This window comes from Panthera onca, chromosome A3 (assembly GCF_046562875.1).
Source record: "Panthera onca isolate mPanOnc1 chromosome A3, mPanOnc1 haplotype 2, whole genome shotgun sequence".
Lineage (NCBI taxonomy): Eukaryota > Metazoa > Chordata > Mammalia > Carnivora > Felidae > Panthera > Panthera onca.
In genome coordinates, this window is record NC_138341.1 from 84,664,924 (window position 1) to 84,689,549 (window position 24,626).

At 47.3% G+C, this 24,626-nt stretch overlaps 1 long non-coding RNA gene across 2 annotated transcripts in view; it reads right to left on the reverse strand.

The window, feature by feature from the left end:
* Positions 1 to 857: 857 nt before the first annotated feature.
* The window catches only part of LOC132663505 (uncharacterized), a 99,261-nt gene continuing 75,492 nt past the window's right edge, over positions 858 to 24,626 (reverse strand). For both annotated transcript variants that reach the window (XR_009603085.3, XR_013554602.2), the window contains 3 exons: positions 15,374 to 15,519; positions 2,375 to 2,481; positions 858 to 1,308 (listed from right to left, as the gene is read on the reverse strand). This is a non-coding gene — a long non-coding RNA (uncharacterized LOC132663505). The remainder of the gene's footprint in view (positions 1,309 to 2,374; positions 2,482 to 15,373; positions 15,520 to 24,626) is intronic.

Here is a 24,626-nt window from a genome sequence, read left to right on the forward strand (position 1 = left end):
TGTTAGAACTGGAATTCAAAAGTCCGGAGAACAGACCCCAGGTTTCCAACTCCGAGAACAGGTTGTTTTGCAATGCGGTTCTCCCACTACCGGATGTTGGTATGGGTAAGAATTTTGCCTGGGGTAAAGGCAACCCCACAATAAACTGCCTAACTGTTCTTGAAGGTTGATTCCGTGCCAACCATTTTATTTGCACTGTTTGAGAAGGTCAAGATTAAACCCTTAGGGCACCATCTCCCTCACGGTCCACACTCAAGGTGCATTCTCAGTGTCCCTCTATGCATTCCTCTTAACCCCCCTGCCACTTCTGTATCTCTCCACACCCATTGTAGAGGTAAAGAAAGTGAGACCCAGACAGATGACCTAACTTACCAGGTGTCCCATACAAATAAGCAGGTAAGTGCCAGAGCCAGGGGAGACACCCCAAATTCTCTTGGGTTGTAAAGCCCATGTCCCTCTATTACTTCTCATAGATTCCATCACCATTTAAAAATAGTGGAGACCTTGAGACGGCACACTCCAAATCCCTGTATTGACTTATTAAAAACTGGAGCTCCCACAAAGGGGAATTGATCAAGGTCAGGGGTAGGCAGAGAGGGGGAGCCCCACAGGCGAATCCGCCCCCTTCGCCGAATATCCAGGTATACCGCCACAAAGAAGAGGCACCAATACATGGGTGCCAGGGGCTCAAAAGGAATATGTAGCATTTCATTTCAAAAACTACACAAGGATTCAGGGAAAGTAGATTTGGATAAAAAAGGAATGGACCTTTTACGTGAAATGGGAGCTCAGAAATGCTCACAAGTGACCAGCGTCACTAAATAATTAATCAAGAGCAGGCGGGAGGTGGTTTGAAATGTAAATGGACGGATGAAGGTGCGATGCTGTCATCCAGGAGAGGGTGATGTGACCAGAATTGTGAACCAGCCTCACCTGCCCCCACTAAGGGCACTGCCACAGAGGAAGAGAGGCTATCAGACCAAACCACCCCAGAACCCCGAACTCCTGACTTTGACCTGCCGTTCACTTTCATGTCCCGCGCCCCAAAGAGATGTTTAAAAAATGATGAAGAGCCAGCTGGGCACGAGGGAGGGGAAGAGAAGCCATCTAAAGAAATGTTACCTCACAAGGCTGCAGGCGACACACTTGAGAACAGCTTTCTTTTCCTTACGTCTTCCGTCTTCCGGCTTCTCGGAAAACAACGCACCTTTTGTCTCTCCTTCCCAGCCACCCCGCCCCCCCCCCACTTCCCAAATTCTCTAGAGCTCTTCCTGCAAGTGGTTCGCATGACTCAAAAACAGACAACAGCTGCAAGCAAAGGAACAAAAAAGATTGACAATGAGGAAGGAGGCAGACAGAGAAACTCCTTTACCTTATCACGCCAGATGAAAAACAAACCAACAAAGTCTGCGGAAGACAGGCTGTCTCTCCTCTAACTAAACACAGATCAAAAGTCTCTGTTCTAGAAAAATGCGACAGCTGGGCGCTCGAGTCACAGCATCTTCGATCGGGAACATGTATCCACGCCTAGCATGGCCCCTGGTACACAGTAGGTACTAAATGTGTGCCAGTTCTCTCTCTCTCTCTCTCTCTCTCTCTCTCTCTCTCTCTCTCTCTCTCCTTATCTACTATATTGTTCCAAAAAGGCAAGAGGACCCTGACTCTGTGAACCTCTCTAAGCTTCAGTTTCCTTCCCTGGAAAACGGATACAATCCCAGTGCCCACCTCAGAGGGAGAAAGGCTAGTGCCTGCCTGGCGCTCGCATGAGCTCCTATAGTGCTGGTCGTTTCTTGGTTAGCCTGGGGGACCCGCCACCACTTCTGGGTGGCAGGAACACCAGGTTCAAGGTCAGGTGGTGGGAGAGACAGCGGACGAGGGGGGCGCAGGCCAGAAGCATGAATGTTTGGAGCACTGCTGTGCCCCGGAGGGGCTGTTGGGTCTCAGGGAAAGGGGCCAGACATGGAATGCAGCCAGATGGAGGCAAGGCCAGCGAGGTCCTGAGCTGGTCCGGTCCAGGCGGGAATGGAAAGAGAACAGCTCCAGAAGCTGTTAAGGACACAGGGAAGTGGAGTTTCCCTGGGTGACCCCAACACCGCCCCCGGTGGCCAGGAGGAGAGCGAGGTGTCAGCATGGGGGTGGGGGCCTGAGTCGACAGCTGGTTCAGGGGCTGAATCCAATGAGCAAGTTCTTAGCAGCCCTGAGGCTGCTGCGCCTTGAGATATCACTGTTACTTTCTGCTTCTCTTCCCAGAAACTGACAGCTGTGTGCCCGCCTCTCCCTGCACTTCCCCAGGCACCTTCCCTTCCCCTCTGCTCCTCCCCCTTCTCTCCACTGCACTTCACCTTCCTGCTCTCCTTCTCTTTATCATTCTTACCTCCTGTCCTTTGTGGCAAAAGCAGGAGCGATCCCCTCCCCCACAAGAATTCCGCACCCACCGTGGGTCTTCAGGGTTTCCTCTCGCTTCTGCGTTTTGCTGGGGGGCTGTGATCGTAAAGGACAGTGTCAGGAGTGGAAAGGAGGGAAGGCAAGGTCTTGTTTCCTTCCTGAGACTCCCACTGCCTTCCCGGCACCTCTCTTCACCCCCGCCCATCCCGCACCCATTGCTTCCGGCATGGTCCAAGGGGAAGCCAACTCTTTACCTACACAGTCCTGGTTCCTCAACCCATAATGGAAATAAAAATAGAGCAGAGCCAAGCACTGAGGCTTATCCTCTGATACAGCACAAGCTGCTATGGTGCATACATTTTTCCAAATTTAAAAACCTACTTCCTGATGCCTTAAGATTCAGGGAGACAATATTACACACACCCTTAAGTTCATGGACACTTTCTTTTCAAGAGTTTATTATTTATGACATGGTTTTCCATAGAAGACTTCTCGTCTGTATTTTCAAAAAGTTTATTGGCGGGGTGCCTGGGTGGCTCAGTCGGTTAAGCACCCAACTCTTGATTTGGGTTCAGGTCATGATCTCAGGGTTCTGGAGATCAATCCCCACATTGAGCTCTGGGCTGACAGCACAGAGCCTGCTTGGGATTCTCTCTCGCCTCTCTCTGACCCTCCCCTGCTCATGCACACGCATTCTCTCTCTCTCTCTCTCTCTCTCTCTCAAAATAAATAAACTCAAGAAAGAAAAAGTTAATTGGCAAGACTTCTAAAACTCCACAACTTAAGGATCCACTCTTTTCCTGTAAAATATATGTAAAGAAATGACATCAGCTAGGCAATCCTATTTTTGAGAAATTGAAAGTTAATTTATATCTCATCTGGGAAATATTTTCCAGAGGGGGAAAAAACAATCCTAAAGGTAGAAATCTGAGCTTTTGGGGGTATGTGTGTATGTGTGTGTGTGTGTGTGTGTGTGTGTGTGTGTGTGTTCATTTCTCCAAGAACTGTGGATTTACACACAGAAGATTGTAACCAGCTGTCCCTCACCCCCCATCTAGTAGGGAACAAGAAGCTCATGGCTTGGACTTGAGTGAGAAGCATTTAAGCTCAATAGGAAGAAAGGATCCCTGACAATGAGGATTGTTAAGACATCCATCCTAGGCTTCAGGTGAGGGCAAAAGTAGGAATGAAAATGGAGCCAAGGGTGGAGCCTCCTACGAGTGTTGGCCCTTACAAGATGCCACAATGGGGCATGTAGACTGAAGGTCTGATCCCTGCCCCCGAGGGGATGATAACCTGCAGAGGGGCTAATATTAAAGTGTCCAGGTCTTTGAGTCTAAATTACAGTTTTTCCCACATACAGGAAATGTGCTACCTCGTACAAATAAGCAATGCAGAGGCCAAAGCACCACACAAGCCCGTTGTGAGTGACCATGAGTCATGGCAATTCCCTCAGCCCATGCTCTTATTAAGGAAAGGCCACGGCGTCCATTTGAGCAGTGACCCCCAATCAGCCATAGACTCAGGGTCTGTCATGCAGGAAGCCAAGGACCCTGGAGTGTCGTTCACCCTACCCACATCAATGAGCTGCACTTGCCCAACCCCCCGGGTTGAATGCCTCAGCAGCATTTCTTCAAGAAGAAAGCCACGCACACAGTGAAAACAGTATCTGGCTGTCTCTCATCATCTTTGACTTGCCTTTGAATTTGACTTGACAATATCAGGCCCGTATAATTAACCTAAGGTTGTCAGAAATGGTAGAAAGTGGCAGGGGTTTGTTCTCCAACAGTACTTTTCAGGATATAATCTTAGAGCGAAGATTGTATCTAGAAGAGGTACTGATGAAGGGGGGTGAAGAAACCTGCTTCTGCCCTCTTGGGGATGGAACCAAGGAAGAAGCCTGTCCCACCACCAGGGACCCACCCCCCCCCACTGGTGCCTTCCAACCACACGAAGTCAGGACCCTGAGATGACAAAGAACCTCCTCCCATTGGCAAGAGGCGCGGGACACACCCCCAAACTTTGGGTGGAGGGAGCAGCCCTCCCAAAACCTCCTAAGCCCGTGGACATAGGCAGGTGTTGGTTTCTGGAATCCACGTGCAACCTACCAACTTCTGCAGGAACCGATGGCCACTTGAAGTGACTTTCTTCACCAGTAGCTCTTCTTACACCTGTGCTCTTTGCATGAAATACAATTCGGAGGCGGGGAGGGACCATGGACAGTCTCCATATATTTGTGAATTACATATATAAATACACACCTATCAAATACTTCTCAGTGTGTACAAATATGCCCAAGCTTCACACGCTCCTTTACCATTGCCCCATTCCTGAAGGACGTGTGGGCTGCTTTGCTGGGGGAGGGGATGGCAGGCCAGAGGACAGGAAACTTGGTTCAAAGAAGCGCGAAATGCAGAATCTGAACATTTTTGTGCACTGGAAACTGGTAAAGAAGGAGCAGAGACAGGAGGACTTGAGAGAAGAATGCCCTCTCGCTCAATCACCATTGAGGGACAAACAAGTTCGAGAGAAATAAGCACTAAAGTCCAACCCCAGAGCAGGGACACAAGACAGAGATCCACGGTTGACTTCTGGTTGCTAGGGAAGTGGAGGAGACACAACGGACCTGTCCTTTGGGTGACGATTTAAGAGCATCCCAAGAAACCTTCACAGCACAGGGAAGGAAAACCAACAACGTTTTTTCTAGCCGGGATCCCCTCCTCCACTACTTCTCAAACAGCGAAAAGGGAACGAAATCGCTGGACCCTTCCGCGAGGATGTGTGTGGGAAGGAGAGAAGTCTGTGTGTGTCTCTTGACTCTTTCCTGGGGCACTGGCTGCAGGCGCGAGGCCTCAGGTGTCACAGTGCTGGGGTGAGCCTCTGTCTACAGCTGCCAGGGTCGGCCACAGCTGGAGGGCCAGCTCACCCCGGAATGAGCGCGTGTGCGTTCAATAGGGCTCAACAACCCGAACGCAAGTTTTCGTGCCCGAAATTACTAGATCAAGGGTTGTCTTGCTGAAGCTTGAGGACTGCGTGCCACTCATCACTGTTTTTTAGAGGAACGATAATCCAGGTGCAGGGAGCGTGGAGAATGCTACTTGAAGGCGAGAAGAGGGCTCATTTGATTAACAAATAGCCCGTGAAGTTAGCACTAGCCTCTCCCTCCCCCCAGGACCTCTTCCTTGAACTTCCCCCCTCCCACCCCGAAGTCTGCTGAAGCGCCCAACGAGAGCGGAAAATGAAATCATTGCAAATCAAGAAATACGGAAGAGGCGATAGGCGATAATACAATGAGTTCTGTTCTCAGACTCCAGAGATCACAGTTCAAAAGTCACCTCCAGCCGTGACCAGCCGTGTGACCGGGAACCAGTTATTTAACCTCTCTGAACTCCAGTGGCCCCTGCCTAGACCACAGAGACTCTCAAACACAGCTGAGCCTTGAACCGTGCCGGGGTGAGGGCCACCGACCCCCAAGCAGTGGAAAATCCGTGTGTAAACTCTGACTCCCCCAAACCTTAACTACTAATAGTCTACTGTTGCCAGGAAGCCTTACTGATCATATAACGAGTCGATTGGCACAGATTTTGTGTATTACGTGCTGCGTTCTTACAATAATAACACCTTTTTCTCTCTTTCCTGCTTTCTTTATTTGGTATTTCTAGGCTACACGGTTTGTCTGTGAGTTTTTTCAAATTGTTGCGGGTCTCCAGAAGATTTCCAATCCATGTATTTGAAAAAAACCCACGTGCCAGGTCAAACCCGTGTTATTCAAGGGTCCACCTGTCCTCCCGCCCTCACAGGCCTTGGCGGTGGGGCTTAGATGAGATGTGGTGCACTTGACTGACAGCCCGGGCCCTGCCCCCGCACAGAGTGCTCCGTGAGTGTTTTTGGAAAAAGCACTGGAGAACATCGGCTAAGACCACACCAGTCATTACGGAAATCGTCGGTTTAGGGGCGCCTGGGTGACTGGCTCAGTCAGTTGAGCATCTGATCCTTGATTTCAGCTCAGGTCATGATCTCAAGGTTCGTGAGTCAAAGCCCGGTGTAGGGCTCTGAGCTGACAGCACTGAGCCTGCTTGGGATTCTCTTTCTCTCTCTCTCCCTCTCTGCCCCTCCCTGCACCACACCCCCCCCACCCCCCGCCACACACACACGCATACTCACTCTAAATAAATAAATAAACTTAAAAAAAAAAAAAAAGGAAATCATTGGTTTAGACTGCTAAAGAGTCTGCACCAATCTGCAGAAGAAAAGGCAATATCCTCATTTCTTCTTTGAGGCCACCCTCTTCGCATTTCCCCAGGAACATGTTTTTTGTGGGAGAACCCGGAGCTGCTCCCCTAAAAACAGCTCCGTGGGGCCTTTGAAGCCAAGGCCCAAGGGAAGCGCTAGCAGAAGGCAGAGCAGCTGTGGTTTCAAAGCGGGAGGATGAGCCCCTTGTTTTCCAATCACAACCTGCCTGGAATTTCTCTAGCCAGAGATCCAACCCGGCAGGCCACGGGTGGCGAAAAGGATTGGAGCACCAAACTCCTCTCCCGGCCGGAAGCGCAGAGAGGACAGGGACCCTGTCTGCCTGGATCACCGTGGGGTCCTGGACTGAGCCCGCCCGGCATGAGGAGGCGCTCCTTGGGGTGCTGATGAATGTGTGAACGTGTGAACGTGGTGACGCCTGCAAGCCCCGAAGCAGGTGCGTTGGGGGGGTGGGGGTGGGGGGGTGGACGGGGGCACATGGAGCCTGAGGATGCGGCTGTGCCCAAACAGACCTGCAGTCTGAATGCCTGGAGAAGCACCTGCTTCTCAGCTCTGGTCCCCTGACTCAGTTTAGCCCCAAACCACACAGCCTTCCTCCTCGGCTCCACGGATGGCAGCGTGCTCTCACCCTCCGGAGCCTCGCCCCGATCTGGGCACACAGCTGGGGAACAAGCTGAAAATACGTGAACAGGCACACGGGCACCCCCCCGGCAGTGACTTTCTGGACTGGGGGTAAGCCGAGTGCCTTCCACCCACTCGGACACCATCAGGGGGCAGTTTCTGCTCTGGATGAAAGGGTGGCTCTCCTCCCCACACCCTTTCTACTCAGTTCCTCCCTGCTGTACTCTTGTTCTTTTTTTTTTTTTTTTTAATTTTTATGTATTTATTATTTTTTAGATGTTTTTATTTATTTTTGAGAGACAGAGAGAGAGAGAGACAGCGTGAGTGGGGGAGGGGCAGAGAAAGAGCAGAGGAGCCACAGCGGGCTCTGTGCTGACAGCAGAGAACCCAAAGCGGGGCTCTAACTCATGAACCAAGAGATCACCACCTGAGCCGAAGTCAGACACTTAACCGACTGAGCCACCCAGGCGCCCCTAAGTTTTCTTTATTTTTTAAGGAATCTGTACACCCAACATGGACTCAAACTCATAACCCCAAGAGATCAAGAGTGGTCTGCTCTACCGACCGAGCCAGCCAGGCACCCCATCCCTACTGTATTCTTAGCCTCAGTCGGTGTCGTGAACCCCAACTCCATCACGAAAATCCCCCATGTCCCCCTTGCTGTCTCTCTCTCTCCATTTCTTTCTCTGTCTCGCTTTCCCCACCTCTCTCCCTGTGTTTCTCTATCTCTCGGACTCTGACTCTGTCCCTGTACCTGTCTCTTTCTTGGCCCCCCTCCCGTACCACCCCCCATTTTCCCATCTCCTTTCCTCTCTCCTTCTTTCTCTCTCTGTCTCCCCCTCTGTTTCTCTATCTCTCTATGTCTCTCTGTATATCTCTGTATATCTCTCTGTGTATCTCTGGATATCTCTCTGGATATCTCTCTGGATATCTCTGTATATCTCTCCTTCTTTCTCTCTCTGTCTCCCCCTCTGTTTCTCTATCTCTCTATATCTCTCTGTATATCTCTGTATATCTCTCTGTATATGTCTCTGTCTCTGTCTCTCTCATTCCCCCCACCCCCGACCGCCTCCTCCCATCTCTCCCTCTCTGTCTCATTCCTCTGTCCCTCCTATTTTACTTTCCAAGTATGTCCCCAGTCGGGTCCTCTCCTCCCCCCACCCCACCAGGAGGGGCTTTCACAAAGCCTCTCCACCCTCCATACTGATCTTTGGGGCACAGCTCAACACCCTCCACCCTTCCCTTTCCTAACCCACGCACCAAAATGTCTCCAAAGCTTTCCTCACGAAACACACTGCTAAGAGCATCTTCCCCGAAGTCACCCAGAGGGACCCCCACCCCTCTCCAAGCCCGGCTCCCACACCCCCAGCTACACAGTGCTACCACCATTGAGCACTCCCTACCGCCAGGGTCCTGCAAAGCTCTCTCCATACAACTCCTCACTGAAGCCTCATCACGTCTCGGAGGCAGGAGGCTTTGCTTCTCTGTCTTGTGAGTGAGGAAGCCAAGGTTTGGGGATATCCATCGGGCGTAGGTGGCTAGGAAGCAGCCGAGCAGGACTCTCAGCCCAATGGGCCGACCCCAGCGGCACTGCCCTCCCCACCTGCCTTCAGCAATCGGGGTCACACAGAAGGCTTAGTCCCTCCCAGCCCCACCCCCAGGGCCAAGGAGAAGGGGTTTCCCACCCGCTTCAAGTATCCTCATAACTGAAGCCTGAATTAGTCGGTAGCTTTCTTGTGAGTTGCTGCCCTTCTCACGGGAGTGGATACCCTGCAGATCAAGAGTTGGCACTCACAGAGGCTTAACTGAATCAGGTCATGGGCACATCGGTGAGGGAGCAGGTGAACGAACACCATGCTCTCAGGGGGTCATATTTCACCGTCTCTCCTATTACAGAACTCAATTTCTTTGCCGGGCCATGTTAGACATTTTGGAAGGAACCACGCTGCTTATAGAATAACAGCAGAAAGAGTCTACATTCCCATCGCTGAAGGATAGAGTCGCCATTACAATAAAAGCGTCGGTGTGTTTCTTACCATTGTTCTTGGCCATCGTTGTTTACTGTGGGAGGTCCCCCTGCCTGAATTTTAAGCAGATGGGCCTGGGCTCCATTCACAATTTCCCTGATTTAGGATGAACCATTTTCACAGACGGGGATGGTGGCACCTGCCAACCGCCAGAGCCCAACAGCAGCTTTGGTTGTGGTGCACCTGGATGTGGTTTTTCTTCACCGGCGACGTCTCCACAGGCTGCCTGTGCTGTTGGTCCCGATGACAACGGGGCCGAGGATGAGGCCGGGGCTCACCCTTCTTGGGGCGGCGGGGCGGGGGGGGACACTGAGATTCCTGGGCATCGTACCAACTCAGCCATATGTCACCACAGAAAGTAACTGCTTTTTCCATATATGATCATAACTAATGTTGCAAAGCCTGTTTTGCCTGGATCCTTTTACAGGACCTATGTAAAATATGCTGTGAGCTTTCACTCCAGATTTCCTCCTTAGGATGAATGGCTCTGCACACACACGGGAACAAGTTCTTACTCTGTTCATCAGGAGTGATAATTATTCCATAGGCTAATTCCCCAAGTGTTAGTTATACGGGGTGAAGTTCTGGCTCGTAAACAGGAGCTGATGGAAACGGGGATCCTAATGGCCAAATACATCCTAATGTTGTTCTCCTTTTAATTCTTTCATTTTTTTTTTCTGCCTTTACCTTTTAGAAAATGTTAATGTATTCCTGATGAATTCAGTGTGAAAAAAAATATGTTTATCAGCTCGGGTTTAAAATTTTTATTCATAATAAGAATATAGTAGCACCGCCAACCCTTTCCAGAGTCAATCCTGGAAACTTTGCCAGCTTTCCGGGGCATCCTCAACAAGATGACCGCACAGAAGAGTTACAAGTCAGGACTGCGGATGCCAGAGTGAGACGCAAGTGTATCTTCATCAGGTATCGGCGCTTTGTTCTTGCCAGGCGTGGTGTCTAGGAAAGCGTGCTCTGGTGGCAGATAACCCTGCAAGATGTCATTTGGTAATTGCATAAGTTGTGCCTTTAGCCAGGGCCAAATGGATGATAAGGTTGTCACTGTTAACAGGTGCTCGCTGTTTGGAGCAGACCAGACTTCCTCTTGCAAAACCAGGCTAGTGAATTTCTTGATCACATCTCCCCGCCTATCAGTGGCAGTGAGGGACGATGAGCCCTGTGGCCCTTCCCTGCTCAGCCTCTGATCCTCCGTACCTGGATATCCATCAGGCCCTGGGTTTCCTCCGAGGGCCCGGTTCCACTCGGATGTCCCCCTCCCACACGGGCCGGCTGGCACTGTATTGGACATGGAGCCCACCTTAGCAGCGGAACCGCTCTCCCCATCAACGACTGCATGCAGAACCCTGCGGCTTCCAGGGATGTATCCAGCGCCACAGCTGGGTTCTTTAGTTTGTTGTGAAAAGAATTCCAGTATGACACAGCTCCTCTCAGCACAAAGAAGTGCTGGAACACCAGGAAAAAAAAAAAAAAAAAAAAAGGAAAGAAAAAAAAAATAATAATGCCCCTGAAGGCAACACGGCCCTGGTCTGCTCCTCTCCACGGTAAACAGACCGTGCGGGAACCACGGGGCCCAGAACGCAGGTCCTGGCCACAGGGGCGCCTCGCACGCCTCCCGGGCGTCTGGAGCAAACAGTGCCACTCGCTCTGTGGTCGGATCGGGGACAGCCAGTCCTCCCGTTGTTTGATTTCTAAACTTGCCTCCACCTCCCGGAGGCCTCTGAGAGCTCAGGGCTTGCAAATCAACACAACATTTAATTAACTGCACATTAAAGTTTCCATCTTTCAAGGAAGGGAATTAGGGACAGTACACTTTCTGAAGCATTCATTAATGAAAATATAAATTCTAAAGCCTCCCCGAGTTCCGGGTGGTCCCTCCCCCACTCCCCCCGACCCTAGGTGGTTGCCCTCCCTAATTCTCAGGGCTGGGGTTGGACCAGTCCCTCCACATAAGCTGCCGGTGTCTGGGGTCGCCTTCTAGGGGGGCATTGTTAACCCTCTGAGATCCAGCCTTGGTTCCGCCACACCCCAGAGGCCTCTGAATTATCCCCAAGAGTTCTCAGGAAATACTCAAAACTGTCTCTATTGATACCGAATGGTGAGCGCTTTCTCATTAAAATGAAAGGTGCAGAGAAGCACTGTTAAGAGATGCCTGGATAATATGATTAAATATTGTCTGCCGCCCACGGAATGGGTGTAAGTTACCGGCACCCCCTGAGGGTGACAGAGACACCTGGACCACCCCAGAGGAGGGACAGGGGAGACAGCGATGGAAGTACAATGAGACAAACCAGAAGGTATCTAGGGCAAGTCCCCTTGGACAGGCTGGACGCTCCATGACACCAAAACTACCTGATGATTCAGGCTGAGGCCACAGACACGCACACGCGCACACACACGCTGACCGGAGGTCAAAGTCCACCGTGAGCGCAAAGCGCATTGGTCAGGAGCCAGGGGATGCCGGTCGCGTTCCTACCACAAACCCACTCTGCCCCGCTCCCGCTCCTCAGCCGAAGACCTCACACCATTGCCAAGATCACCGGCAGCGCTTTCTATCAGAGTTCATTGCCGTGTCTCTCTAAAAAGGGACTGTCTTGCAAGGCCTTGTTTTGTTACTTCTCTGGGTCTGTGTCTCCTCCCGATATCGCGAAGCCTTTGAGAAAAAGGAGTGGATCGTATTTAGTTTCATACTACACGTTCTGCGCATTTACTTAGTCATGCTCATCTGTCATTTCCAAGACGTGCCAGCGGCGGGGCGTCAGGATCTAGATGCTGGCCTTGCCCTCCTCGAGGAGGCAGACAAACAGCTAAACAGGTATGCGGACTAATTATAAATTCTAATCCGCGTTGGGCAGGGGAAACAACCAGGGCCTAAGGTAGGAAATGATGGAGAAGTGCAACATCGAACTGGGTGTTTAAGGACGGCTTCTGCGGAGGGGACGTTCAAGGTGAGTCACAGAAGGAAGGGAAGGAGTTAGCTCTGTAGCCAGCGGTCACTTGCACACCGCAGACACGCAACCAGAGATTCCTGATTTCTTGATCACTGTTTATCCACTAGATCCAAAACATTCAAATTAGGAAGAAAACCTGGTCGAAATATACTTGTGCAGAGGCAAAGCAACCAGGAAGTGAGTTCTCCACTCTCCCGGAGGAGGCAGGGCGTGGTGTGGCCCACGGGCTCCTGTTCCCTCGCGGGCTCATCCAAGCCAGCGAAGCGCACTCTGGGCTCAGCCGCTTGCTCATCCTCTGCCTCTACTTCTTATTTCAGATCTCGGGTCCGTACCGGGACAGCAACCAATCCACCAGAGAATTCTAGGTTCTCACCCACAGTGCCTTTACGCCCGTCACTTCTCTCTGGTCTTTGGATTTGCTCACTGATGTGGCATCATGCAGAAGACGGCATCTCAGTGCCTTGGGTTCCGGTCCTTGAAGTCTCCCGTGGCATCATCCCCTATCACAAGATGGCGAGGGAGGCGCCTGTAGTCATCAGACCCCACAGCTGGTGCGGCAGGCTCTGGGTCACCGAAGTGAGTCACATCTTGTGATGGAAGAGTGATCTGGACCCCCCCCCCGAGACGGCCCAGCCACTTGGCCCTCGCCGTGCCTGTCACCGAGCCCCCGCTCTTCTTTCCCTGCGTTATGGCTGTGAGGCTGGGACACATTCTCTTGCCCCCTCTAGGCTCTGTCCAAAGGAAAACTTACTGAGCGAGGCAGATTCTCCTGACTGGACCGTGACTGATACGCTCATCCCAGGGATAAGTGCTTTCTCTGATTATTTAATCAACAATTACTGCCCACGGGCCCAGGGACCTGTGAGGTACACCTAGTGGGGGGAGGAGACGAGGCGAAAACATCTGTATCTCTGTGGCCTGATGGGCACCAACAACATCTGGCTGCAAGATGTGCCTCCCCACTCCTTGAATCTGTCTGATGCTACTGACTGCCTTCCTCCCTTCTTTCCTCTCTCCTGCCTTTCACCATCCGGGGGGGGGGGGGGGAGCAACCCTGCATTACACCATTAGGGCCACACATATGATGATAAATCCAGTCCTTACTCTCAAAATCCCAGTCTAGTGGAGATCTGTGAGCAGACAGTGCCATGGCAGGGACAGAGTGGTCACTGCAATGATCAAAATAGAGGAGGGAGCTTCGTAAACACCAGGAAAGTTTAGGAGATGCTACGTCAAGAAGCACATTACTGAGCGGAGAGTCATTTTGCGGGTCCGTGTGTGGGCGAAACGGCTTCCGATGAGTGAGCCAAAGTCAAGGAAGGCCCTCACCTCCATTCTGAGAGTCTAATCAGCAGGTTTGCGTCACAGGTCCAGAATCCACTTGTCTCCTCTAATAGGGTATGTAGGAGGCACCCAATTATTTCATTCTGCTAGCATCTCTTCAAGAATCAGGGAACTACCGTGCCCCATTAAAACCATCAGCAGGGATCAGCCACTCCAATGGGAATGCCCTCCAGGGCATTCGGACCCAGGAGTAATACAACGGAACCCCAGTGGTTGGCCAAATGCTTTCTGCTGCAAAATTTTGATGGCTGGTGCTTCTTTAGCCTGGCCCAAGATTTAATTTGTGTTGCGACAGAACACTTCCAATTGTCACCGACAAAAGGCAATATTTCCAATATTCCTTGAGAATAGGCTTCAAAGGTTTCAGCTCTTTTTTAAAAAAGCTTTTCAGCTTTATTTTGACGTGGCAGAAAAGTTTTGCATGCATCCTCGCATCCACTGTTGTGACAGCTGCATTTAATGAGTGCAAAATGATCAGAAAAACATCCTTTGCTGTGGGTTGCCAGTTGGTGACAGGGGAGAGGTGATGCTGTAATCAGAGCAGTGAAGTCACGCACACATCTGCTGAGGCAGAATCTCTGCCTGTCTGGTCTATACCAGGCAGCTCAGTGCATGGTCTCGAAGCCAAATGAGACCTGCACACCGATATCCAACGGACCCCCTTCTTCAAACAGCAGGGCAAGACTCACTTGGGTCACATCCGGCCACTGTTGCTGGAGGTTCATTCACATCTCTTTCTGAATCTTCCATATAGTTATCTTTCTGAGAGGTCTTTCTGGCTAATCTAACATATTTTTAATTAACAAACTCATGGGCGGGGGGGTGGGGGGGGGCGGGGAAAGGCAAACTTTAAATAATTCATGTGTGAAGGCCCAAATCAGACAATGAAGGTCTTCCCTTAAATACAGAGAGATATAGTAGATTAAACTATTGTTCGGCATATGTTCATTTCCCTGCCCCCCCCCCCCCCCCACACACACACACACGCACACACTGACCTCCATGGGAAGAATTTACTTTATCGCACCGACGTGGAGCTTGACAGTGGGACTTCCTTTGGCCAATGAAAGGTGGGCAGACACGACCATAAGCCAGTTTGGAGTCTAGGTGGCAAGGCACTGCATGTTTACGCTCACTCCCCTGAGAGCTTCCCCTTCTACCTTGAAAAGATCAGGAGCCGGATAATTTCCGGATGACCCTTACAGAAGGAGAGTCCGGTGAGACAGAACTGAATTGGACCTGAAGCATGGAACAATCGTCGCGACTGGCCCGTGCACCTGCAGAGCACAGCAGAGGGGAGCTGCCTACCCGAACCCAGCCTAGTCCAGCCAAGCCACAGATGACCCACAGCCCTGGAAGCGTGGGCAAAAATGGCGGTTGATGGAAGTCGCCGAGATTTGGAGCTGTTTGTTATTCAACATCATTGTGTTGTTTCATAAGCTTTTCAGAGAGATCACCAACAATGTATGCCTGATTGTGTGAGAGAAAAAATATTCCAGCTGTGCTAGATGCCTATAGCTCCACTGACATGGTGTAAGGGAAAGCAGATGGAGCAGATACTCAAGCCAATCAATCCTATTTATGCAAGGCACGATGAATGACAACGCCACGCTTAACTGCATTTTTCACCTTTTGGTTTCATGTTGGGGTCATGGAGTTGCACTTAATGTGGACGGAGGAGCAGCTTCAGTAAGGTTTCCAAAGCGTATCTTTGGCCCCAACATTCTTTCTCGCTTGTTACCTTCTCACACCTTACAGGGGAAAATTAAAATGACCTACCTGTGTCTGTCTCTTCACCTGGAGTCCCGGTTTCATTTCCACGCGGCCCCATTTCCAATCTTCTCTCTTTTCTCCATCGTGGAAAGACAGCAAAAATAAACCGTCACAGGGAGCCCTTACGACAATTTACTCTTGAGGGGAGAATCCTGTGGGTGTCCAAAAGCTTACTGTAAGTTATATTTGCTTAATTTATGCTTCTACTGACAAATAATTAGGGCAGCAATTAATTTGAAAATGCAAATGTGCAATGGATCTCACTGTTTTCTTTTGTTTTGTTTTAAGGAGTCTTGGTCCTCGGTTCTACTTGTGTTAGGGTCTTAATGGATTTAGTTTAGCAAAGGAATGAAATTATTTTTTCTAATGCTTTATTTACCTGATTGAATCGGACTTTTTATCAAATATTGACTATAAATGTTTGCTCAAGATCATATGCCATACAATTTAATAGAAATAAAAACCTGTGGTACAGACCATCATTTTTTACGTGTCTTGCATGTAATCTATCTGAATGCCTACCACAGGGGAGGCCCTCACTAAATAAATATCTGGGGGGTGTTGTAAGAAGAAAAAGTGATATTTTGGAACCACGAGGAGGAGGACACGGGACCCCAAAGGAGAGATGCCTTTCTCAGCGTACAATATGGTAGGAAGGTGGATTGCTCAGAAAGGTATCGAGGAGGAAGTAAGGATGGAAACAGGGGCTTTCCAAGAGAAGATAGGCAGGAGGTTGCCCAAAGGGCAAAGTTAGGAGTACACGGCAGGTGTAAACGAGTCACGGAGATAGAAGCGATCTGGACAGCTTGGGGAACACCAATATTTCCCGGGAACATGGGATCCCCTGGGAAGTAGCAGGGACTGGGGCGAGACAGGAAGGGAGGCCCCAAGCAGATGTCATCTTACGCCCAGATGAGGAACCTTCAGCTTTCTCTGCAATCAGTGTTGATTGCTGATTGATTGAAACTTTTAGGTGCCAAATTACTAATTAGTGTGAGTCGTCCACCCTGGGCAGAAAGCTGAGCCCTCTTTGATGACAAATCTGTAAGGCTTCTCCACTGTTATGCGACGTGGCTCAAGGATACAGCCAAGACCTAATCAACTAACTCAAAAAGAGTAGTTGGTCACTAACCACACAAGGCAGATGTAGCTACATTTTTCTTCCATTATCTAAATGTTTAAAGGGAAATCAGCACTTTGGTCTGAATCACCTAGTAATCCCACAATGCTTTTGGTACACATTCAAGGTAAACTTAAAAATGAATATCTTTTTTTTTTAACGTTATATTTATTTCTGAGAGAGAGAGAGAGAGAGAGAAAGCATGAGGAGGGGAAGGGCACAGAGAGAGGGAGACACAGAATCCAAAGCAGGCTCCAGACTCTGAGCTGTCAGCACAGAGCCCGATGTGGGGCTCAAACCCATGGACAGTGAGATCATGGCCTGAGCTGAAGTCAGATGCTCAACCGACGGAGCCACCCAGGTGCCCCCAAAATAAATATCTTCAAGACTAAACCTTATTCACGTAAAAAGTCTATCTTATAACAACGTTAAAGTTGTTTGCCTCTCTTTTTACCCGTATAAGAAAATATTTCATGCACCAAAAACTAGTGAAAGACTATCACACAGGCTGGTTTTCTGAACTGCGTTCTTTTGTTTCATGGACTTTTCTGTTTTATTAGGGGAAGACCCATTAAACGGAGCCCGTATGCAGGCACAATCACTTGCCTTCTGCCTGCGTAGGTTGAGGTCATCAGTAAGTGGTAGCAGGCCACTTCTAATCTAATTGTGAATTCCTGTCATGTATACAGACTTCAGCCCAGGGATGACAAGGATTTTTGAACTAAAAAAAAAAAAAAAAAAAAAAAAGGAGGAATCACAATAAATATTTCATTGTCTAGTCAACCCAATTTGCTAAGCCTGATTATCTCGTTCAGCCTCCAGAGATTGCCACAGGAAGCTCCCCAGATGTTCTCCTTCTAGCCAAAATTACCACTGTGTGTCAAAAAGGTGGCCCCACATCTGCATTCTGGAAGCCCAGCTGTCAGGGAAAGGGAGAGGAGAGAGAAGGTCACACCCACTGTGGGAGACGCCTGGACGTCACTTGCCACCCTGCCAGGCCACTTAACCGGTTCCTGAATTGGGTTAATTGACCAATGATTGATCAAGCCTTTTTTCTCAGGCTTATACTCTGTTCCAAATTGCGATGGTCAGAGAACACGTGGACGGAGAGTTCCTGAAGCAGCAGGGAGCTAATTACCCCCACTTCCCTAAGTCAACAGAAATCCTGAAAGGACGGTGCTGAGTGAACAAAAATTGGGCAAGAGCCTGACGAGCTCTTGGGGGGTCCTTTCTGTGGGCCAAGACTCTCCCCTTTCTCTTTCTGAGCAACACAGCCCAGTGGTTTTCAGTAACAAGGGGACCCAACATACTTGTGTTATTTGTTGTCAAAATAATCTTTTAAATCCATATGACTTATGATAATTCTTCAGATACTGGCACTTGTAGTAGGACAAAATTAGGACTTTACTTTGTCCTTTTCCCTACCACTGTTAAACCCCATCCGTTTCTTGGAGGTGATCACCGTGGCTGTACCCACACAAAATCTGTTCCCAGCAAAGAGCTTGGATGTAACAGGAAATAAGACAGAACCTAACACCCTTACAAGAGATTATCCCGCCACAGACCAGCCCCTGGGAGTTGGACAAGCCAAGCAAAAATTCTTGAAGGAGCTCTTCCCGAAGAATTCTTGTTTGGGGTTTGGGGAAGCCACAAAGCCAAGGTTTTGAAGGTAAATTCAACACTCCTGTAGCTCAGCTGCATTCAATGAGTACAATCACCCCATGACAAAAAGCATCATGCTTGCGGCAACCCCATCGGAGGGGCAGAAAACCCGAGTTCACACAAGAGATTAGAACGAGTCCAACCTAACACCTCGGAGAACTCAGGCGATTCCCACTTGCTTGGCAATTTCAGGAAAGACAGGAATTTGGGGTTCCCTGCCTGTTTCAGTTTTCCAGCCCAGGTTTCAAGGGATGAAGAGTTTCTAGTGCTGTAGGCAATGATAAATCATCTACTGCAAGCTGACTGGGATGTCTGTATGGGTTTCTCATAGGAAATTCTATGTAGGCCCTATAACTGAATTATCGACACCAGAATTTTATAATAGTGGTATAAAGACTGAACTATTTTACCCATAAAATAACAGGGTTAGGCAGGCACCTGTTTCTTTGACATCAATGAGAGAGGAAAGGCTTTTGGTCTTTAAAAACAAAACACAAAACCCTCAAAAAGGTGAAATAAGACCCAACTGCCAATTACCTAATTAAAAAATGTCCTAGCTGAAGTTAGGAAAAATTTTTTAGCTGGCTTTCATGGGCCTCCGATAGAAAGCTTGATGTAAACTGTCCCGTTTAGATATGCCATTTTCATCAGTATTGCTGTGATCTACTAGCAGGTAAGTGTGATTATAACAGTATTTAGAAAATAATTATAAGACGGCATTCTGGGAATGAGCTTGTGCTACTCCCCTTCTGTTTTACCCTCATCTCTACCTACTTCCAGCCTCTCAAAGCACACAAACAAACAAAAAGCACATCCCCCCCCCCAACACACACACACACACACACACACACACACACAGAGCTTGGGGATCACAAATATCAGTGAGGACAAGACAGTTCTCCTGATTCATGTTCTTATATTATGTTCCATGCTCTTCTTCCTCCATGCATGACCTAATTCTCTAGGCATGTCTTTCTGAATGGAACGGATTACATCTATAAATAAAGCATGGATAAAGTGACCTTAAGTTTGAAAGTATAGTCTGATTTTAAAAATAAAATTCCCATCTTACCAAATATCTGCTAGGTCCATGTATTATTCTTTTGTTTTATTGTTTGTTTGTTTGTTTTCTTTTGCACCAGTCACCAGAGATGTGCTTAACACCTGCATTTAAGCTGCATAGACTCAGAAAATACCCAAAATAACGAAGGAAAAAAAAAAAAAAAAAAAAAAAAAAAGAGGCTAGAGTGGGAGAGAGCCAAAGCATAAGAGACTGTTAAAAACTGAGAACAAACTGAGGGTTGATGGGGGGTGGGAGGGAGGGCAGGGTGGGTGATGGGTATTGAGGAGGGCACCTTTTGGGATGAGCACTGGGTGTTGTATGGAAACCAATTTGACAGTAAATTTCATATATTAAAAAATAAAAAAATAAAAAATAAAAAATAAAAAAAAAGAAAATACCCAAAATAAGAAGGTAGTATTGGCATCCAGGGGAATGTCAAGTTCCAGTTACTACTGTTTTAATATTATCTCAGTGATGAGTCACCGTACTGAGCAGTTTCACAAAAAAGGAAAAGATTTCAGAATGATATTTTGAGGGGATACATAGGAGGTTACTTAGGGAACTGAGAAGAAATGAAAGGTAGTGAAGAATCCAAAGAAAAATCAGAGAGAAATTTTGTAAATAGAGGGCTGGGTGATCATTTCCGAACAGAGTCACGCTCTCTTAAACAAAACTCAGAATAGTGAGTGCTAGAGGAATCAAATATGTCTTTAAAATTACTGTATCATAACATATAACATTGACAAAAATCTTTACCCACGGTGTTACTGAAGATTTGGAGTATTGTCAGAGAGCTGAAGATTGAGAAGAGATATTTAACAGGATCCAGAACTACATTAAGAAGGGCATAAATACACCACATTAACAAAATAAAGGACAAAAATTACATGATATTATCAATTGATGCAGAGCAAGCATTTGAAAAAAAAAATCAACATCCTTTCACGATCAAAAAATTAAATAAAGTAGGAAAGAAGGAAACTGCCTCAACATGGTAAAGACTGTCTATGAAAAGCTCACATCTCTCAATGGTTAAAGACCGAAAGCATTTCATCTAAAATCAAGAACAAGAGAAGGATACCCCATCTTACCACTTCTATTCACATAGTACTGGAAGTGCCAGCCAGAGCAATCAGACAAGAAAAAAATTAAAAGCATATAAATTAGAAAGGGAACAGTAAAATTATCTCTGTTCACAGATGATATGATCTCATATGTGGAAAACCTTAAAGACTGCATACACACACACACACACACACACACACACACACACACAGACTGTTAGAGCTGATGAACAAAATTCAGCAAAGTAGTGGGATACAAAATCAATGCACAAAAATCAGTTGTGTTTCTATACACTAACAATGAAGAACCAAAAAGGAAATTAAGAAGACAACCCCCTTTATAATAGCATCAGAAAGAATAAAATACTTAGAAATTAGACCAACCAAGGAGGTGAAAGACTCGTACACTGAAAACTACAAAACATTCCTGAAAGAAATTAAGGACACACAAAAAAAATGGAAAAACATCCCATGTTCATGAATTGGAGGATAACATTGGTAAGAGGTCAATATTATCCAAAACAACCTACCAATTCAACCCAATTCCTACCTAATCCCAAAGGCAGTATATAAAAAATGTTTTGAAATCCTAAAATCCAGATGGAAACTTAATGGATCTCAAATAGCCAAAACCATTTTGAAAAAGAACAGAGCTGGTGGGTTGAGACTTCCTAATTTCATAACTATTACAAAAGCTATTACAAACTATTACAAAGCTACAGTAATAGTGTGATTCTGGCATAAAGACAGACATATAGACAAATGGAATGGAATAAAAAGCCCAGAAATAAACTCTGTGTACACGGTCAAATGATTTTTGACAAGGGTGCCAAGATCACTCAGTGCAGAAAAGAGTTTCTTTAATAAATTGTGATGAGAAAACTAAATATCCATATGCAAAATTACAAAGTCAGACCCTTGTTTTACAGCATATACAAAAATTAGCTCAAGACGGATCGCAGACCTCAATTTAAGACCTCAAACCATAAACCTACCAGAAGAAAACATAGAGGATAAACTTTACGACAATGAATTTGGCAATGATTTCTTGGCATGGCTCTAAAAACACACGTAACAAAAACAAAAATAGACAATTGGGACTACATTAAACATTGGGACGACATCAAACTTTATTTTTCTTTAAAGTTTTTTTTTAACGTTTATTTATTTTTGAGACAGAGAGAGACAGAGCATGAACAGGGGAGGGGCAGAGAGAGAGGGAAACACAGAATCTGAAACAGGCTCCAGGCTCTGAGCGGTCAGCACAGAGCCCGATGCAGGGCTCGAACTCACGGACTGTGAGATCATGACCTGAGCGGAAGTCGGACGCTTAACCGACCGAGCCACCCAGGCGCCCCGTGGGACTACATCAAACTTTAAAACTTCTGCACATTAAAGGAAACAATCGACAGAGTGAAAAGGAAGTCTACAGAATAGAAAAAATATTCATTAATCATATATCTGATAAGGGGTTAATAGGCGAAATACGTAAAGAACTCCTACAACTCTACTGTACATCTGAAATTAATATTGCACTGTAAGTTAACTAACTGGATTTTAAATAAAAACTCTTTTAAATTGTTTTAAAAATTAAAAAAATAAATAACCCAAGTAAAAAGTGAACAAAGGACTTGGATAAGCATTTCTCCAAAGAAGACAAGCAAATGGCCTATAAGCATATGAAAAGGTGCTCAACATCACAAATCATCAGAGTAATGTGAACCAAAACCACAATGGGATATCTCACCTCATGCCCCTTAGGATGGCTACCATCAAGACAAAACAACAAAATCAAAAGAAAAATACAGAAAACAGCAAGGATTGGTGAGGATGTGGAGAAGTCGGAACCCTTGTGCACTCTTAGTGGGATTGTAGAACAGAGCGATCACTGTGGAGAACAGTATGGAGGTGCCACAAAAAATTAAAAATACAATGAGCTATCACCTCACACCCATCAGGCAGGCTACTATCAAAAAAAAGAGAAAATAACAAATGTTAGCAAAGAACACTCTTGTGCTCTTGGTGGGACTGTAAAATGGGCCAGACATGACAGAAGAAAACAACATGGAAGTTCCTCGAAAAATTAAAAATAGAACTACCATATGATCTAACAATCAATCCCACTTCTAGGTATAAATTCGAAAGGCTGTAAACAGGGTCTCAAAGAAATACATGCACACCTGTGTTCACGGCACCATTATTCACAATAGCCAAGAGGTGGAAGAAACCCAAATGTCTATTGAAAGATGGATGGATAAAGGAAATATCATTTGTACATACAATGAAGTATTATTATTCAACCTTAAAAAAGGAAAAAAATCCTGTCACAGGCTACAACAGAGATAAACCTGAGGACACGACTCTAAGTGAAATAAGCCAGTCACAAAAATACAGATACTGTATGATTCCACTTACATGAGGTACCTAAAATAATCAAATTCATGGACCCAGAAATTAAAATGGCAGTTACCAAGGATTGGGTAAGGGGAAAGTGGAGTTATCATTTCATGGGTATAGAGTTTCAGATTTGCAAGTTCTGGAAATCTGTTTCACAACGATGTAAATATACTTAAAGCTACCGAGATATATGATTAAAAACGGTTAAGATGGTAAATTTCACGTTACGTTTTCCACCACAATAAAAAGTACTTGGGGTGCCTGGGCAGCTTGGGGTGCTTGGGGTGTACTTGGGGTGCCTGGGTAGCTCAGTTAGGTAAGTGTCCAACTCTTGATTTCTGCTCAGGTCATGATCTCGCAGTGGTGAGTTTGAACCCCGTATCGGGCTCTGCGCTGACAGCGTGGAGCCTGCTTAGGATTCTGTCTCCCATTTTCTCTCTGCCCCTCCCCCGTTTGCTATCTCTCTCAAAATAAATAAAAAAAAATAAACTTTAAAAACCTTACTTAAGTTTTAATTCCTTTAGAAGGAGGAGGGGGGTGCAATAGAAAGGAAGCCCAGAGCAAAAGTTCATCTGTGACAGGGGGTGGGGGGCAGAATAAGGGGGGAGCTAAGAGATTTTTGAGGCAGAGGGGCACAAGTCAGCAGGGAAAAAAATGTGTCCAGAGATACAAGGGAAAAAAGCATAATGATGGAATCAAGTCTCAGAGGAAGCAAGGAGTCTCAATGAGGACTAGCACAGCCGGATACAGAAACTGCTGGAAATGACATTAAAGCCTTTCTTACCCAATAGTCTAGTTGCCTACTCGATTACACCCAAAAGCTGAACCTTGGCTTCCCTGCATCCCTTTTCCGAGTCTGGAAGAAGAACAACCTGCGTGCGAATTGAGCTGTTTTTTCAGACCCCAAACTGAAGCAACCAATGGAAGAGCTTTCCTGATTGGTACCACTCCAGGATAAAATGTGTATCATTTATTCACTCAACGAGGCTTTCCTCTGTGCCGGGCACTGCTCTAGCTGCTAAGGATAGAGGAGTATCAGGAAAACTCTCTGATCCCATGGGACTTGCATCTCAGAGGCACCCATCAGTTGGCTCCGTTCTGTCACACAGGTCCAGCCCATGTTGTACGTCTCTGCATCCTTGCTTTTCAAACTCCTCAAGACCTTGGACCAGTTCTGTAAGACCATCCACCCATAGCAACATCGAGCCAGCGTTGGTACAGATAGAGGTAAACAAGTCCCAGTTCAAGAAGGCTGAGGAAGCAGGGTACTTCGAAATAGGGGCTCTGCCCACGAGGCAGAGGAGGGCAGGGCTGGAACTGCCTGCTTGGCTTAGGAGTGGGTTGGCCAAGTATGAGTTAACCGAGAAACCGAGCATACAGTGTGGCTTAAAGAGCAGGGGAAAACCTGCAAGGGGCGGGGGGGGGGGGGGGGGGGGGGAGGGGCAGAGCATGAAAGAAACTCCAGAGACAAAATCGTTCAAGTCACTTGCAGCAGCACCTTGTGTCCTGTGCTCTGCAGCAGCCCAGTGGGCAGCTTAGACCAGGCAGATCACTAGGGAAGGAAGCCTCGTCCTGGATGAGAGGCCAAGAGTTTGCAGTGCCCTTGAGACCCCTAAAGTTAGACTTGCAAAGCCATTTCCCCCTCGGGTCTACTGGTCACGGGACATGGTGAGAAAATATCAGAACGTCTATACTTTATTAATGGCATCATTTTGAATTTTCACTCTTATGTATATTTTGTGGTGTATACAATCTATGAGGACAATAGTAGAGGTGCACAATCAATCAATCAATCAATAGGCATGTATTAGAAGTTTACGCTCAAAATATTTTAGTGATAAGGATGAGCAACTGGAAAGATTGGCGGTCACTGCTCTCAAGCAACCTCTCCTGTGTCTGTAAGTAGGACCGAGAACCCCACGCAGCTGGAAATACCGTTGCCTTTTACACCAG